Raw genomic sequence first — 19,986 nt, 5'->3', positions numbered from 1 at the left:
ATACAGCATGGCTCTGCATCGCTTTCATTCTACAACTCTGTCTGTATGATATTACTCTGTGCTACTATGGCACTGGCTAACCGAGGCACAAAATGTTTTTGTAATTTTTAACCTGTTTGCGGAGGTATGAACTTTCTCAAATCCCCAGTTCATGGACCCTGAATAGGCACCGTTTGACTACAGATCCTCTGGACACGGTCCTTCAGCCAGTTTTCAGTCCAATTACAAACTATACTTTCTAAGTCTATAGACCTTATTTTACCTATTAAACGTCGATGAGGGACAATATCATGCCTTTGCAAAATCCAACAACACTACATTCACAGCCGTTCCTCTGTCCAAGCTTCTGCTTAACTCCTAATAAAAACAAATCGGGTTAGTTTGACAACTTCTGTCCTAGGTAAACACATGCTGGTTATCACTTATGATATTAACAGTCACATACTCCTGTATATAGTCCCTCAAGAGCCCTTTCAAATTTTTTCCCTAAACAGAAGTTAAAGTTACTAGTCTATAATTACTTTGGGAAGACCTTTTTTTTTTTTTTTTTTTTAATATGAAAACCTCATTTGCCTTGCACCAGTCGCTTGATACTGGAACAGTCCCTAGAGAATTTTTTAAATTATGAACAGGGGCATAGCAGTGACTGAACGGAGTTCATTAAGAACTCTTGGGTGTAATTCATCTGGACCTGGAGCCTTGTTCACATTTACCTTATTTAACTTAGCTTGGACCATATATACAGTTAGTACATTCACTAATATACTAAATTGGCTAACAATCCAGGCACCACTGATATCAGCTCTTGTCTCTTATTTTTTATATACAGTACAGAGCTAAAAAAAAAACTCATTTAGTAACTCTGCCTTTTCCTGTTCTTCAGAAACCATCTCCCCAGTACAGTTATTTAGGGGACCTATCTGCTCTGACCTTGGTTTTTTGAATTTATACATTTAGAGAATTTTGGGGGATTTAAATTTTTTTTGCTTTCTTTGGCCACCTGTTGTTCATTTTGTATTTTTGCAGATTTTCTCTCTTTTTTTTTTTCCGTATTTTTTACAGATCTTATTAAACCCCTTGTAAATTTCAAAGGCCCTTAGATTTGTATTTTTTAAATGTACTTTTTTTGTTTATTGTTTTACACTTGTTACCTACAGGAATACATTTTGCAGTATATTTACTCAACGTAGATTTTAAGCTTTTTCATTTATCTTCTGCACTATTGTGTGACACCAGCCACTCTGTCCATGACCTGAAATGCTGCCATTAACCTGGGGAAATTGGCCTTTTTAAAATAGTTTTTGCCCTCCCAGCCAGGGTATGTTCTTTTTTGGGTTTGACTTCTGGCTTTAGCCTCCCTTTAAAGTACTAAAGGGATTGTATGCTTTTTATATTGAGGACCTAGGATAAGGCGTCAATATCAGATTAGCTTTTTGAAGAGAATCCAGTGCTCTTGAATGTTTATCTGCTCACTGTCGCAACTTCAGCAGCAAGCAGGTGTAATTACAGCTCATCTACCGGTATTCCCTTGAACAGGAAGGAGCTGTCCCATTAAAGTGAATGGGACAGTGGAGTGGTAATTGCTCACTGCTGCAGTTGCGATGGCGAGCAGGTAAACAGTGAAGAGAAAGCACCCCTTTAAAACATTTTTTTTAAAAATTGGAAAATGAAGTTAACAGGTCCGTTTTACTGCATAGAGAAAATATTCCAAAAACTATGGCAAAATTGCATTTTTTTTTTTCAAATTCCACCTCATTTGGAATTTTTTCCTGTTTCTCACTACATGGTATGCAATAGTAAATGGTACTAATAGTAAGTAAAACTTTTCACGCAAAAAGACAAGCCCTCTGTCACGATCACCCTTGCTGGAGTTTACGTGATGTGTGGGTGTAGCTGGGCAGCCAATACACAAACAACTAATTATCTAAATTATTAATATTCCCCAATAATACCACAACACAAGTTTGTTACTTAACTACTACAGTTTCCTCCCAAACTTTTATCTAAACAGGTAGCCTTATGTGCTCGGAGCTTAGCATGTGGATTTGTTCAAGAACACAAGAAAAAACTTATTAAAGGGAGTTTAATATGACAAAACGTTACAATGCTTATATATATATATATACAAAAAAGGTGTAATAAAAGAAATACAGAAATTATAAAATAAAAGGGAATAAACCAGAAACCTAACACTCGCGTAGATGGCATAGGTTTTGGTGTCGGGGCAGGCAGAAAACCAGGACAAATCTTCACTACTTTGGAGAGCCCACAAGAAATGACACTCAGCCCTGTTTTTTTTTATACCTTATTAACCTTTTTCTTTCTATATCCATCCCCCCCATCCTCTGATGACACTGGAAGATCTGAGCATAGCTAGATTCTTGACTTTTATGATGCCAGCCCTGTGTTATCTCGGGTTGCTAAGGTGTGACTAGCTAGAAGGCAACTGTTGGAAATTGGCCGCAGCAATACAAAACTTCTTGAGACGACTTCTTGAGAATATTCTTTCATTTTTACAGAGACAAGAGCAGCATTGAAATAAATATAAAAGTCAGGCAGAATATGGCATGATATAGATGGAAGTGTGGAGCAGCAGTAGAAAAATGGCAGTGCTGTGTGTGTGATTATGTCCCCAAATATGCTTTTTTATACCCCAGAGAACAAAATAATTAGTATTATAATATAGGTTTGCCGCAGTGTACCGCAATCCATTGGAGTGAATGGTGACACACCTAAATTACCTTATTGCATCATTATTATACATAACTTTACTATTCATAATCATTGACGTACCTAAGTTGCACCTCCAACATCAATATGCATAAGGAAGACTTACGCCTCCTTATATTTCATGATAGTTAATTGGCAAAAAAAATTCTAACACGTATGAGAATGAATATCTAATGTATCTTTAACCTTTGATCCATCGTCCTCTGATTCCATTATCCTTGAAAGTGTTTGCCATAAACTAAAGAAGCCAACAAGTGTCCACTAATCAAGTATCTAAAAGAAGCTAAATATGTCACTAAGACTCCATGATCTCATAACTAGCTCGTCCTAATCAGAGAACATATGCTTTAATTGATCACCTAAGGACCTCTATTTTCTTAGCAACAGTACATCAGTATTCAAGGTGACTCTTTAGCAGGGCTCACCAGGAAGGGGGGAAGAGCTGGACCCAAATTAATATCAATATCTGCAGCACCGTCATACAGCTATGTGTATGGAAAAATAAAAAATAAGTTAAGGCTTTGGTAATGCAGGGAGTAAAGAAATAAAAGTAAATTGTTGTGTCAAGAAGTGGTTAAAGAGGTTCACCGGGAATTAATAAAATGACTGAAAATAGTTAAATATTACTTTATTGTAAACATATTCCCAAATACCTTTCATTAGTTATAATGGCTCATTTTGCCTAGGGAGTAATCATAAAGGGAAATAAAATTGCTGCCATCCTATTAGTACAGACAAAACCTGTCCTAATCACACAGCAGCACAAGTTAATTCAGACTACTCAGCTAAAGAGCTGCCTTAGCCTCCTCTCTGCTCTGCTGGTCAGGGGTTATGATCCTGAATAAAGCTAATACAATCTCCAGCTGAATCTCTGTAGGAATAGAGTTCATGAGGAGACAGCTGAAGTAAAGATGGACAGGACAGACTGTGGTAATGTAGCCCACTGCATACAAGTGCCACTGTTAATTAACCACACCCCCAACCTACTCTCTGTAATTAAGCTGTCTCCTCATGAACTCCAGGAATATAATCTCTGACAAGTAGAGCAGAAAGGAGGATGAGGCAGTTCTTTACCTCAGCATTCTGAAGTAACTTGTGCTGTGTGTTTAGGACCTGTTTTGTGTGTACTAATAGGACAGCTATTTCCCCATATGATTGCTTGGAAATGTATTTCTAATAAACTAATATTTAAGTATTTTCAGTAATTTTATTTTAATTCCCAGAGAACCCCTTTGAGAAGAGAGGTACTCTACATGAACATAATAAATTCCTGATTCAACTTTTGCTGAACACCAAATAGACAAGCCTGATAACTGGGAGGGTATGAAAGAGGACTCCCACGAATTTATCAGTGAATTAAACAACAATGATGTTGGCCTTGTCTTCACTCATAAAATAAACGAAAAGGAAATATGCTTCCTGGACATAAAAATTATTAAGCAGGAAACTGGTGAGATCTGTACATTTTTATTTCATAAACCAAAAGGTACAAATAACCTCCTCAAATGGGAAAGTGCAGACCTCTTTCCCTAAAACAGGACATTCCAACAGGTCAATACCTAATGGTGAGGCGAAATTGCTTGGATATGCTCACATTTGAGGAGGAAGCCAAATCCTTGAGGGACAGTTTCAGAGCCGAGGATATCTTTATGCAATTTTATGTGAGGTGTACAACAGAGCAAGGGACAGTGATTGAATGGAAGTTCTAGTTCCCCAACGAAGGAGGAAGAAAAAAATATGATTAGAGTTACTAGGCCTTTTGACATTTGTCACTTGGAAATAAGAGACATCCTGAAGAGTTTTTACCTCCCAGTGGCCTCTCCTGCCTTCTCTAAATATGTCTCACATCATTGGGGAGGAGGTGTGACATGCAGGGGGTGAGATGCCGTGCAGCTCTCTGTCTGCATCTCTGTGAACCTCACTTAGCTAACAGTGTGTAATCACACTGACAGCTGTCAGTGCATGATCACCCACTTTGACTGGTTGGCCTGCTTCTTCTATCAGGCCTTCAATCTGAAACAGTGGGCAGAGTTTGTGTTCCTCTCACTGTTGACTGGATGAGGGTATACCTGGCCCTCTCCAGCCCTGTCTGATGTGTAAAGTGGTGATTGAACCTATACTCCTGGGGAGGGATCATTCTGGATCAATCTGAAAAAGTGGGCAGAGTTTGTGTTCCTCTCACTGTTAACTGGATAAGGGTATGCCCGGGCTTCTCCAGCCCTGTCTGATGTGTACAGCGGTGATTGACCTATACTCCTGGAGAGGAATCATTCTGGATATATAAAGTGTTATAGCAGTACTGACAGCTGGCCGCACCATAGGTCAGAATGCTGCCAGACTGCACACCATGTAGCCTGTCCTTTTGCACAATAGAATATCCCCTGATGAGCCCATTTCAGAGAAAGTTTTATTAGTTGGGACAGGAAAAGCCTAAAGGGGTTGTGTCACTTCAGCAAGTGGCATTTTTTTATGTAGCGACAGTTAATACAAACTGAAACTGAAAGCAGAACTATTCTCAAGTGCAAGGATGTCTAAGGCTACTTTCACATTAGCATTCTCAATTCCGCTATTGAGATCTGTCATAGGATATCAACAGCGGAAGAAAACGCTTCAGTTTTGTCCCCATTCATTGTCAATGGGGACAAAACTGAACTGAATGAAACGGAGTGCACCAAAATGCATTTCGTTCCGTTTGGTTGCATCCCCATCGCGGACAAAAAAACGCTCCGCCCTGACACACAATGTAAGTCAATGAGGACAAATCCGTTTTCTCTGACAATAAAAAACGTCATGGCTGTAGAAGACATAATACAACTGGATCCGTTCATGACAGATGCATGCGGTTGTATTATGTTGTATCCATGACGGATCTGCAAAAAACGCTAATGTGAAAGTAGCCTTAGCCAGGTATGGAGTCGTCATAATACAGCTGCAGCTGCTTAGCTGCTTTTAAAGATGTTAACATTAGTGGATACAGGTCTCCAAAAGGAGTGTTCAGTGTGTACTTTTCTGCACCTTGGTGCTTTCTTGCTAGATAACTCTTGGCCACAAGTACTTTTTCATGTTTCAATTCAATTTTGTGATGTTCAGCTAATGCTCATAGGTCAGATGAAAGAAAATTCTTTAACTGTGGATTACATGCTTGAATCGCATTCAAAAGTTCTGGTTTATGCTGGAAAATCTAAACATGGGTAAAACATATTTTTTGTTAGTGTATCTGGCACATTAAGCTTTTCCCTCATGACACAGGGTGTTTGAACCACAAAGTCATACATTTTTTTCTGTTTTGTCCTTGGCGCCCAAGCATCTGGAATTGGAATATTGTTGAGCAACTGGCTTATCATATATTTCCTTTACTTTTTCAGCAGTTCTCATATCTTTTAAAGTATCATACACTGCGTCTTTACAATCAATTGCTGTTGCAAATTCCAGATCTTCTTTTTGCAACAATCGGTGGACACCAGTAGAGATTGAAACATAAAAAGGCTGAAAACTGTAGACAACTTCTTGAAGGTAATTAGTAAACCAGTTGAAACTTTTGATCTAATTTCTGAAAGACACTGAATTATTGGAGAGAAATTGGAAATCACTGCATTGACTGACCGGATTTGATAAGCCCAGAGTGTGTCTGAAAGCTGCATAAGTTCACTTTCTCTTAAAACTAAAGAGCTCTAAACATCCATTAATTTGTAAGATGTAGTAAAAAATGTATACAATGTCTCTAAGGGTACTTTCACACTTGCGTTAAAGTTTTCCGGTATTGAGTTCCGTCCTAGGGGCTTAATACTGGAAGAAAACTGATCAGTTTTATCCTAATGCATTCGGAATGGAGAGCAATCCATTCAGTATGCATCAGGATGTCTTCAGTTCAGTCACTCTTATGGTATTTGGCCGGAGAAAATACTGCAGCATGCTACGGTATTTTCTCCTTCCAAAATTCCGGAACACTTGCCTTGCCTTATTTTCCATTGAAATGCATTAATGCCGGATCCGGCACCTAGTGTTCTGGCAAAATTGATCCGGTTTTCCGGTCTGTGCATGTGCAAACCTTTAAAAATGCAAAAAAATAAATACTGGAACAGTTTTTCCAGATGACACCGAAAAGACGGATCTGGTGCTTCAATGCATTTGTTAAACGGATCCGGATCTGTCTACAAATGCTATCCGTTTGCACACGGATTTCCAGATCCGGCAGGCAGACGACGGAACTGCCTGCCGGATCTTCACAATGCAAGTGTGAAAGTACCCTAAGAAGAAATCACTTGCTTCCTGTACTGCCTTACAAGTGTAACATAGAACAAGTTTTAGCCCATGAGCATAACAATGGACATATATGGCTTCTGGGTGATTGTCTTGGAATAGTGCTTGTACACCACCACTCGCCCACTCATAACAACAGCTCAATCATAAGTTTGAGCAACACAGAGAATTCTGTCCAGTCCATACTCTCTAAGGCTGTCCTCCATGGAATCTGTGATAGTCTTTGAATCAAATATTCAAAAACTGTACAACTTTCAGGGTTGACACACCGTACACAAACAGCTAATGGTTTCCTATAACCATCCCTGGCCTCATCTGCCATAACAGAATACATCCCAGAATTTTTTTACATCTGTAATTATTCTAGCAATTACTTCTTTGGCACAACAATCAATGATTTCATTCTGGGAAGATGGAGATAATATATATATATATATATATATATATATACACTCACCTAAAGAATTATTAGGAACACCATACTAATACGGTGTTGGACCCCCTTTTGCCTTCAGAACTGCCTTAATTCTACGTGGCATTGATTCAACAAGGTGCTGATAGCATTCTTTAGAAATGTTGGCCCATATTGATAGGATAGCATCTTGCAGTTGTTGGAGATTTGAGGGATGCACATCCAGGGCACGAAGCTCCCGTTCCACCACATCCCAAAGATGCTCTATTGGGTTGAGGTCTGGTGACTGTGGGGGCCATTTTAGTACAGTGAACTCATTGTCATGTTCAAGAAACCAATTTGAAATGATTCGAGCTTTGTGACATGGTGCATTATCCTGCTGGAAGTAGCCATCAGAGGATGGATACATGTTCTCATTCTGTTTATGCCAAATTCGGACTCTACCATTTGAATGTCTCAACAGAAATCGAGACTCATCCGACCAGGCAACATTTTTCCAGTCTTCAACAGTCCAATTTTGGTGAGTTCGTGCAAATTGTAGCCTCTTTTTCCTATTTGTAGTGGAGATGAGTGGTACCCGGTGGGGTCTTCTGCTGTTGTAGCCCATCCGCCTCAAGGTTGTGTGTGTTGTGGCTTCACAAATGCTTTGCTGCATACCTCGGTTGTAACGAGTGGTTATTTCAGTCAACGTTGCTCTTCTATCAGCTTGAATCAGTCGGCCCATTCTCCTCTGACCTCTAGCATCCACAAGGCATTTTTGCCCACAGGACTGCTGCATACTGGATGTTTTTCCCTTTTCACACCATTCTTTGTAAACCCTAGAAATGGTTGTGCGTGAAAATCCCAGTAAGGCTACTTTCACACTAGCGCTTGATCGGATCCGTTCTGAACGGATCCGATCATATTAATGCAGACGGAGGCTCCGTTCAGTACGGATCCGTCTGCATTAATAACTTAGAAAAATTTCTAAGTGCGAAAGTAGCCTGAGCGGATCCGTTCAGACTTTCAATGTAAAGTCAATGGGGGACGGATCCGCTTGAAGATTGAGCCATATGGTGTCATCTTCAAGCGGATCCGTTCCCATTGACTTACATTGTAAGTCTGGACGGATCCGCACGCCTCCGCATGGCCAGGCGGACACCCGAACGCTGCAAGCAGCGTTCAGCTGTCCGCCTGGCCGTGTGGAGGCGAGCGGAGCGGAGGCTGAACGCCGCCAGACTGATGCAGTCTGAGCGGATCCGCATCCATTCAGACTGCATCAGGGCTGGACGGAAGCGTTCTGCTCCGCTCGTGAGCCCCTTCAAACGGAGCTCACGAGCGGACAGCAGAACGCTAGTGTGAAAGTAGCCTTACTGAGCAGATTGTGAAATACTCAGACCGGTCCGTCTGGCACCAACAACCATGCCACGCTCAAAATTGCTTAAATCATCTTTCTTTCCTATTCTGACATTCAGTTTGGAGTTCAGGAGATTGTCTTGACCAGGACCACCCCCCTAAATGCATTGAAGCAACTGCCATGTGATTGGTTGACTAGATAATTGCATTAATGAGAAATAGAACAGGTGTTCCTAATAATTCTTTAGGTGAGTGTATATATATGTAGCATTGCCAGGGAGGGTGTATAGTAGAAAAGGATCAAATTTTTTTAATAAACTCAAGCATTCCAAAAAGTTTCCTCTATTAAGGCTGCTTTTGGTCTTATCATGTCCACAAATAGGTATTGTATTATGTGCAAAAAATCTTATTATGCTGACAAGTCTTTACATATAGTCACGTCTCTCTCTTATTTAAATTTCAGTGGCAATATACAGCTGATCCATAATAGTTCAGTGTTTTGGAAATCTTTGAAGGCAAGCCAGCCCTGTGGGTTTGATGTATGAGCTTATGACATCTCATGTTCTTTAAAGGAATCCAATGCTTGTTTCCAGTTCTTGAAGCCACCAGAACTTATTAAGGCATCCTTATTACTCCGCTTTTGTTCATGTCCAAAATTCCTACATAGAAAACAAAATGCAGCATTCTCTCGCACAGAGTACTCAAGCCAGTTATGCTTTTCAAACAAACTGTACTGGAAAGCTTGCTTTCTTAGGCCATAATGTTCGTATGGAAAATGTGCCAGTTTTGGCTGTGCAGGACCATTTTCATGTTGCCCTAGATCAGACGGTATGATTGAGCTTTGCACTGCTTTGAGGAAACCGTTTCCTCTGTCTCTTCTGTCTCAGTCACAGAGGTGGAGCTGTCATGCTGTTGTGTGCATTTTGGCTGCTTTCTGTTTGATGAACGTTGCTTCTGGCAGATGAGAGGGGCTGTTTCTCTGTTGTAGTTAATCTCAAAGGTGTTCAGTGGGTTGAGGTCAGGGCTCTGTGCTTCCAGTCAAATTCTTCCACAGAAACTCCCCCAACCATACCTCTATGGACCTTGCTTTGTGCACTGTAGCATAATCATGCTGGAACAGAAAATGGGCTTCCCGAAGCTGTTTCCACAAAGTTGAAAGCATATAATTGTCCAAAATGTCTTAGTATGGTGAAACATTAAGATGTCCCTTAATTCAGACAAATTAAACAACCCTATATCATTATCCCCCTTCCACCAATCTTTACACCTGGCACAATGCAGTCAGATAGGTAACATTCCCCTGGCATTGCCAGACTCGTCCACCAGCCAGATAGAGAAGAGTGATTCATCACTCCACAGAAGATGTTTTTACTGCTCCAGAGTCTAGAGGTGGAATCTTTACACCACTCCATCTGATTCCTGGCATTGTGCATGGTGATGTGAGTTTGGCATGCAGCTCCTTGGCAATGGACGCTCAAGGTACACAGTTGTTGTGCTGATGTTTATGGCAAATAAGGTCGGGACTCTGTAGTTATGGAGTCCCCAGAGCGTTGGTGTATTTTATGCACTATACACCTCAGCACTCAGTGACAATGGATTTGAAATGAAACGAACAAGATGTGCTTTAACGGCAGACTGTCAGCTTTAACAGTTAAACAGTTAACTATTTGACGGTATTTACATCCAAATCAGGTGAACGGTGTAGGAATTACAACAGTTTGCATATGTGCTTCCCACTTGTTAAGGGACCAAAGGTAATGGGACAATTGGCTTCTCAGCTGTTACATGGCCAGGTGTGTGTTATTCCCTCATTATCCCAATTACAATGAGCAGATAAAAGGTCCAGAGTTCATTTCAAGTGTGCTATTTGCATTTGGAATCTGTTTCTGTCAACTCTCAAGATGAGATCCAAAGAGTTGTCACCATCAGAGAGATAGCAAAAACATTTGGCATGGCCAAAACAACTGTTTGGAACATTCTTAAAAAGAAGGACTGCACCGGTGAGCTCGGCAACACCAAAAGACCCGGAAGACCACGGAAAACAACTGTGGTGGATGACCGAAGAATTATTTCCCTGGTGAAGAAAACACCCTTCACAATTGGCCAGATCAAGAACACTCTAGGAGGTAGGTGTATGTGTGTCAAAGTCAACAATCAAGAGAAGACTTCACCAGAGTGAATGCAGAGGGTTGACCATAAGATGTAAACCATTGGTGAGCCTCAAAAACAGGAAGGCCAGATTAGAGTTTGCCAAACGACATCTAAAAAAGCCTTCAAAGTTCTGGAACAACATCCTATGGACAGATAAGACCAAGATCAACTTGTACCAGAGTGATGGGAAGAGAAGAGTATGGAGAAGGAAAGGAACTGCTCATGATCCTAAGCATACCACCTCATCAGTGAAGCATGGTGGTGGTAGTGTCATGACATGGCTGCCAATGGAACTGGTTCTCTTGTATTTATTGATGATGTGACTGCTGACAAAAGCAGCAGGATGAATTCTGAAGTGTTTTGGGCAATATTATCTGCTCATATTCAGCCAAATGCTTCGGAACTCATTGGACGGTGCTTCACAGTGCAGATGGACAATGACCCAAAGCATACTGCAAAAGCAACCAAAAGAGTTTTTTAAGGGAGAGAAGTGGAATGTTATGTAATGGCCAATCACCTGACCTGAATCCAATTGAGCATGCATTTTACTTGCTGAAGACAAAACTGAAGTAAAAATGCCCCAAGAACAAGCAGGAACTGAAGACAGTTGCAGTAGAGGCCTGGCAAAGCATCACCAGGGATGAAACCCAACGTCTGGTGATGTCTATATGTTCCAGACTTCAGGCTGTAATTATTTTCAATTAAACATGTTTTGCTAGTCATCCAACTGGCTTTCCCAATTTCTTTTTTTTTTTAAACATAGTTTTTATTGGTATACCATTTTCAGTTACAGAAAGCAATTCAGTAGATTACATTGACATGGTATTAGTTTACATTGTTATATATAATAACGTAAAGGAAAATGAGAAAAATAATACCTGTTGAACAACAAGAGGGGTAGATCATATCAGTTGAATGCGAAGTACAATCTACATTGTGGCAGTTGTCATAATGTATTTCAGAGTTATACAGGTAGAGGTAACTATATAGATCTTGTTCACGTATTCATTTGTTCAAAATAAGAACAAGAGTAAATATACACTAATACACCGGTTTATAAGAAATGGATGCAGTCCATAAGTTCCTCCTAGAGCAATGTTTATAGAGGTAGTTAAAGCCCGAGGTGGACATCTTCTCTTACCAGTATTGCTCGTTCACAGATTGGATGATGTTGAAAATGTGTAGGGGTACATTCTGTTTCCAGTAATCTGCAATTTTTTGTCTCACTGCTATACACATGTGAGAGATAATGGTAGTATGTAAAAAAGAAAACCTATCGATACCCAACGAAAGGAGAGCTAAGGCTGGATCTGGATTAAGGGGAAATTGACATAGTTTGGATAATATCAGAAATGTCTAGATCCAAATTCTCTTTATATGATTACAATCCCACCACATATGAAGATAGGTACCTTCCGCTCTGCCACACAGCACATACTTGAAGTGCCTAGAAATATTTGGGAGAGGAGACTCGGGGTAAAATACCATCTATAGAAGATCTTTCGATGTGTCTCAAGGTGAGAGGTACACTTAGAAAATTTTAAAGTAGATGAGAGAGCAGCCTGCCATTGGTCATCTGAAAAGATCTGGTTTAGATCTCTGTGCCAATAATTTATAGTCACTGTCCCATCTCTCTCCCCATCAACAGATTTTTATAACAGAAGGAAATGTGTGAGTTGGAGTTAGGGTTTGTCAACCCCAATGGTAATATAGAGAGTTGGGAAATATGAGGGGGGACAACGACCCTTCATTTAACCATTTGTCTCAATTGCAGGTATATAAAGTAGTCCAGATTCAAGAAATCGTATTTTATGGTAGAGAAATGAAACAACTCAGGATCTCCATCTCTCAAACAGACGAGGCCTTTATTGGTCCATCTCAGTAAAGAAAGACCTGAAATAAAAAGTTCAAAAATAGCGATGGGTATATCTAATATGTCAATTGGGTTGAAAAGTCCATGAATAGATTGGTCTAGCCACAATCGTATCATGGCTTTGTATGTGGAGGTTAGAATGGGAGATTTATTATGGTACAAAATTGAGACGCGCATACAAAAAAAGTGAAATGTCATGATTTTTCAGCATTCCTAATTCGATTTGTACCTATCTCTTAGAGATATCTCTTATCCAGAGCGATTTCAAATGAGCTAAAACTACTGATTTATAGTATAGTGATAAAGAAGGGCACTTCACCTCTCCTTGAGACACATCAGAAAATAAGATGTCCGTCCTTACCCTAGCTCTCCTTCTATTCCATATAAACTTCATAATTAAGGCCTGCAATGTTCTGATGTAAGAAGATGGGACATAAATCGGTACGTTCCTAAAGCTGTACAGAATTTTTGGTAAAATCATAAACTTGGATACAGCAATTCTACCTATCCATGAAATACCAAACATTTTATAAGAAGTAAGTTTTCTTTTAATTTCTTCCAGTAAAACAAGATAATTCAATTGGAATAATGTGGAGGGCGAATAAGATAATATTATACCTAGTCATGGAAGACCCACTGGAAATGAAACTTGGATTTCAAAGTTCTGAGTTCAGCTCTTCCCAAGTTTATAGAGAGTATTTGGAATTTATTTACATTAATCTCACACTAGGAAACTTAGCTAAAAAGGTTGAGTATATCTTTAACCGCTGGTAGCGAAACAGAGGGCTGTGTCACAATCAAAATTGTATCATCGGCAAAAATGCCAATTTTAGTGGTTGCCCTTTAGGTTTTAATGCCGTGATGACCTGGGAGGTTCTGATGCTCTCTGCTAAGGGTTCCATAATTAAAGAAAAAATGAGTGGGGACATGGGACATCCCTGTCGAGTACCATTGGTGATGTCAAACATAGCTGATAAAAAAACTGAGGTATAGACTAGAGCGTTAGGATAGGAGTACAATGCTTTATCCATTGTGGGGGTCTATAATTTTATTATAATCACCACATAGTACCAGGAAACCTTGTTTTAAAGACATTAATGTTGTAAGGAATCGGTGTAGGAAGGTAATTTGTGATTTATTGGGGGTATATATTGATGCAATAGTGTAAATCTGATTATCAATCGAACAAACTATGATTATACACTGCCTGTCCAAAAAAATAAGTCGCCACCTGGATTTAACTAAGCAAATAGTTATGAGCCTCCTATTGGATAATTACTGCATGGGCGATTATCTTTCAGCTGGCAATAAGTTATTTAACCCCAATTGGTGCAATGAGTTGCTTCCCATTTTTTAAACAACCATGTCAAAAGACAGATTTTGTTAGTCTGTTTGAGAAGGGTCAAATCATTGGCATGCATCAAGCAGAGAAAACATCTAAGGAGATTGCAGAAACTACTAAAATTGGGTTAAGAACTGTACAACGCATTATTAAAAACTGGAAGGATAGTGGGGACCCATCGTATTCGAGGAAGAAATGTGACGGGGAAAAAATCCTGAATGATTGTGATCGGCGATCACTTAAACGTTTGGTGAAATCAAATTGAAGAAAAACAACAGTAGAACTCAGGGCTATGTTTAATAGTGAAAATAAGAGCATTTCCACATGCACAATGCAAAGGGAACTCAAGGGATTGGGACAGAACAGCTGTGTAGCTTTGAGAAAACCACTAATCAGTGAGGCAAACCAGAAAAAAATGCTTCCATTTTCTAGGGAGCATAAAGATTGGACTCTGGAGGAAAGGAAGAAGGTCATGTGGTCTGATGAGTCAAGATTTACCCTGTTCCAGAGTGATGGGCGCATCAGGGTAAGAAGAGAGGCAGATGAAGTGATGCACCCATCATGCCTAGTGCATACTGTACAAGCCTATGGGGGTAGTGCTATGATCTGGGGTTGCTGCAGTTTGTTAGGTCTAGGTTCAGCAACAGTATGTGCTCCAAGAATGAGGTCAGCTGACTACCTGAAAATACTGAATGACCAGGTTATTCCATCAATGGACTTTTTCTTCCCTGATGGCACGGGCATATTCCAAGATGACAATGCCAGGATTTATTGGGCTCAAATTTGAAAGAGTGATTTAGGGAGCATGAGACATAATTTTCACACATGGATTGGCCACCACAGCGTCCAGACCTTAACCCCATTGAGAATCTTTGGGATGTGCTGGAGAAGGCTTTGCGCAGCAGTCAGACATCAATGCAAGATCTTGGTGAAAAATGAATGCAACACTGGATGGAAATAAATCTTCTGACATTGCAGAAGCTTATCGAAACAATGCCACAGCGAAAGCGTGTCGTAATCAAAGCTAAAGGCGGTCCAACTAAATATTAAGAGTGTGTGATCTTTTTTTTGGGTGGCGGCTTTTTATTTTTGGACAGGCAGTGTATATCGACCTTGGGAATCAGCAAAAGATAAGATAAGGTTAAAAGAGACCGTATCTTTAATTGCTATAATCACACCCGCTTTCTTTTTATCATGGTGTCATATTTACCCATATTTAAATACCTTAATAAATGAATAAAGGAAGACCACACCTTAATCATTAAAATCTTTTATTATGTATTGGTAATATTTGGCCACTGTGTTTTTTATTTTTACCATAAACTAATGTCAATCCAACAATTTATTAATGTATACCATCAACTTCACAAACTACCCATCACTTTACCAACAACAAATTAATAATTCAATACTTAGTCCGCTCGTAGAGCGACTATTACCCTGTCCGCCATATAGCCAATTTTGGCTACATTGCTAACCTACACCGTAGCCACACTCCACTAAATTCTGCAATCCAATGTTAAAAATGTCCAGGCCTATATCAGAAAGAGTTTGCTTCTCTATGACATATAAGCCTGACACAAACCCTTCTAATTCAGTGTGTCTACACGATAATTCATTGTGTTTTAACATGAATGTTTTTATTCACTTTAACTCAAATTTTCTCCATAAATCTCAAATTTGAAGAATTCTATTCCCATTTAGAAACAATTTCTGAATACGCCAATCTAGTTAAAGGAAGACGTTCTTGAATATTTAATACTCATTAATAAGTAAATGTGTCCCAACTTCACCTAAATCATTGGAACCCACATGAAGGATTAACAATTTCGGCAATGGCCCCAGGCCAGATCCTCTTGAAGTGTACACATAAATAAATGTCTTTTACACGCATGTTCGGGATGCCTCTCCAAAATATAATTACCTTGCTACCTAAACCTAGGTTATCCGATTTGAACCTGATTGTTGAACGGTTACAAGCAGCAGACCCCAAAATCCAAATGATCTTCAGTTCTGAAAGAAATTAACACAATAGATCAAGTGTAATGTACAATTTATATATCAGAACTCCATCTGCCAATCTTTTTAATGTTTTTTTTCTGAAGCCCAATCCTATGGGCATGCGTAGCCGCACATATACGAAATAAATGTGAAGATATTTTTTCATTCTCTAAATTGAAATGTTTTTAAAATTTTGTCAGCATAAAATTTAATTCGTATTTGGTTAGTGGGTGCATAAATAATTGGTGCATAAATAATGGGCCCTGTGAGGTGTGTCTAATTTTTAACCACTCTTTCAATGCCATAACGGCCATAACTTTAAAGTGGAAATGTTGTTAAGACTAATCCAAGTTCCTTTTCCTGATTGATCAGTTTTAGATCTTTTTATCCAAATGCAATTTTTATTTGAAGATATGCTAACGTCCTTGATAAGTAATGGCGCCTCTGATATTCTGTTTGCAGCTGTGGCTTAGCTAATGCGAAGCGTGCCAAAGAATGTCAATAAAAAGGCTTCCTTAAATAGAGAAGCTTCGTAACTAGAAGAACAAATGAAGGTAAGTAGTCGGTGAATTTCCTTAATGAATCTAAACATAAAGGTCTTGTTCTAGGGATTTTGAGGATGTCTCTGTTAGCTCCTTTAACGATTTGTTTTAATAAAAAACTAGCTGAAAAGGGGGGCACATCCAACAACTTTTGAAAAAACGAGATTCCAAATTTTTTGGATGTATACTCCTCTCTTACCCGTTCTTATAAGATTATCAATAAATTGAATGTCTAGGATTAGGTTCTTGTCACAGCATTTGTAATCATGAGTTGAACAAAAAGTATTCCACATGTTCCATGCGGCTGTGTAAGCAGCCCATGTATTTGGAGCTAATGCTTTACTAACTAATTTGCTGATCAAAGACCAATCGATTTCTATAGCTCTGGAGGACATGGTATTCCTCTTCTTTCCGCATCTGGAACTAGTTGTCTGAACAGTGAAAAATTATGTCAGGAAAAAGAATTCAGGATTTTCCTAAGTCATGACGTAAAGTCATGATTTTATGAAAGACACGGAGGCTCATATTTGCTTAACTCTTTCTTTACTGAACATATATCAGCAAAGACAACTGAAGAAAAAGACATCAGTGTAACCATGGTAATAACTCCACCCCCATAGCCCCTATATAAGGCGCATCACCAGACGGACACCTCCTCTTTCTTTGTGGACTTCAACTGACGAGAACCTGGAACCTGAAACGGTCAACAAAAGTGTAAAGATAGACGTGTCGATACCAGATAGGGACAAGATCCATTTAACCCAACGGGACAGCGTGACGCTCGAAACCGGTGCAAAGGGGCGGCGGAAGGAAATTAAGAGCTGGGGATCATTCCCAGTGCGAAAAGCCAGCGTGCGAGCCTCATACTCCCAGAGACAAGCCACCGGACACAACTGCAGAGAGGAAGGAAAAGACGGATAAGCAACGGACTTAATGCCCATCTTCGTGCGCCGAGAGATATTGAACAAAACTCCCTCCGGCGTAAAATAGCGAGCATCAATATCCAGGGCCCGGACGTCAGAGACACGCTTACATGAAATTAAGCAAAGAAGGGTCACTAACTTGGCCGAGAGCTGTCAGAGAGACAACATAGAGTTGGAAGGCCAACACTCTAGAAACCTGAGAACTGTAGCCACGTCCCAAGTGGAAGAGAAGCGAGGTCGTGGAGGCCGCGCTAAACGACAACCGCGCAACAACCTGCACACTAAAGGATGCTGGCCGGCGGGAACACCGCCAAAACCCGAATGCCTGGAAGAAATAGCAGACCGGTACACATTGAGAGTACGGTAAGCCTTCCCCGCCTCAAACAGAGATGTGAGGAACTGAAGGACGTCCGTCACAGGAGCAAGAACGGAATCCAAGTTCCGAGAATCGCACCAACGACTCCAGACGTCCCATGCCGCGTGATAGGCTCGTCTAGTGCCTGGAGCCCATGCAGACTCCAACAGCCGTCTAGTCGCTGCCGAAAAGCTTGAGGGGTCCCAGGAACCCCTGAAATTCGACAGGCGAGAAGATGGAGCGATCCGTCCAGAAGTAGAGGGTGTGGACGACCGTAAGGGTCGAGCAGGAGGAGTGGAAAAGATGGCAAGAGCCGAGGTTCCTCCGACAGAAGGCAGGTTTCCCCAGCAAGGTAGCTGGGGAAACCAAGACTGCGTTCTCCAGTAAGGTACTATCAAAACTAACTGGGCCTGTTGGCGACACACCTGAGCGAGTACTCGCGGGATGAGTGCGAATAGAGGGAAGGCGTAGAGTAGAGGACCGTCCCAGGGCTGGAGGAAAGCATCCACCACTTCGGCCTCTGGGTCCGGACGCCAACTGAAGAACCTGGGGAGCTGTGCGTTCAAACGCGACGCAAATAAATCTATGGACAACGGGCCCCAGAGAGATACAATATCCTGGAAAACCCTCGAATCCAACTTCCAGTCGCTGGAATCTGAAAGACAACGAGAACTCCAGTCGGCCAACGTGTTGTGTAACCCAGGTAGGTACTCAGCCACCACCGATAGTCCTCTGGACAGGCAAAACTCCCAAAAATCTTTGGCTAGAGAAGACAGGACTCTGGAACGCGTCCCTCCCAGGCAGTTCACATAACGGACAGCCGAGACATTGTCCATCCGTAAACGAACACACGCCCGAGCCGAACTGTGTGCAAAGCTGCGGATCGCAAAAGATCCCGCTAAGAGCTCGAGAGCATTGATATGTAGATGTGATTCGTCCGGAGACCACGCTCCTCCCGTGGACACCCCGTGACAATGGGCCCCCCATCCCATGAGGCTGGCATCCGACTCGATGACTAGGTCTGGACTGGGGCCGAAAATGGCTCGGCCATTCCACACAGTCAAATTGTGGATCCACCACACCAGTTCGTGTCTGGTCTCCATGTCTAAGACCAGAGTGTCCGAGAATGAAGCCCCCGCCCTGAGGTGAGCAATTTTGAGTCTCTGAAGGGCTCGATAATGAAGGGGGGCTGGGAAAATCGCCTGAATGGATGAAGTTAGAAGTCCAATCAGGCGAGCCAGCTGACGGAGAGACACCTGTGGGAGGGCGAGAGAATGGCGGATCTTTTTGCGGATCGCCTTGACCTTGGTCGCAGGCAAGCTGAGCATTTGACTCCCAGAATCTATGGTAAAACCCAGGAATTCTATGGAAGTGGCCGGCAAAAGGCAAGACTTCTCCAGGTGAGAATAAACCCTAAGCCCTGAAGAAGGTCTTGGGTCAACTTCAGGTGACCAAGTAAAAGGGGCGGATCTTGAGCCATAATCAGGATGTCGTCCAAATAAATGATCAGACGAATTCCCCTCCCTCTGAGCCAGGCCACCGCCGGTTTCATGAGTTTCGTAAAACACCATGGGGCGGACGACAGACCAAACGGGAGGCAGGTAAAACGCCAGATGTGGTCCTTCCAAAGGAACTGGAGAAGACCCCGGGATGCAGGAGCCACTGGGACTGTGAGATATGCATCCTTCAGATCTAGTTTGACGAACCAGTCTCCTGGTTGAAGCATATCCCTTAACAGATGGATGCTCTCCATTTTGAAATGTCTGTAACGAACGAAGACATTCAAGTGTTTGAGGTTTATGACTGGACGGAATTGTCCGCCTTTTTTCTGCACCAGGAAGATACTGCTCAGTATTCCCGTGTGAGGATCGGGGGATAACTCTATTGCCTCCTTCCGGAAGAGGGCTGAAAGTTCTGAATCTAAGAGTGTCTGCATCTGGTTTGAACAAGAAACCTTCGGGATGGGAGGAAGGTTTCTTGGGGCGGACACCAACTCGATGGTGAACCCCTGGACTGTGGAGAGGACCCACTGGTCTGAGGTGATCCTTGACCACGCATGGGA

General features: G+C 41.3%; 1 protein-coding gene across 1 annotated transcript in view; it reads right to left on the bottom strand.

Moving 5' to 3' along the window:
- The window catches only part of LOC121006072 (zinc finger protein 287-like), a 519,245-nt gene that overhangs the window by 377,313 nt on the left and 121,946 nt on the right, over nucleotides 1-19,986 (bottom strand). The window lies entirely within an intron of this gene.

This window comes from Bufo bufo, chromosome 6 (genome assembly GCF_905171765.1).
Source record: "Bufo bufo chromosome 6, aBufBuf1.1, whole genome shotgun sequence".
NCBI lineage: Eukaryota > Metazoa > Chordata > Amphibia > Anura > Bufonidae > Bufo > Bufo bufo.
The sequence above is the reverse complement of the archived record's forward strand: the minus strand, read 5'-3'. Positions and strand labels throughout refer to the sequence as shown.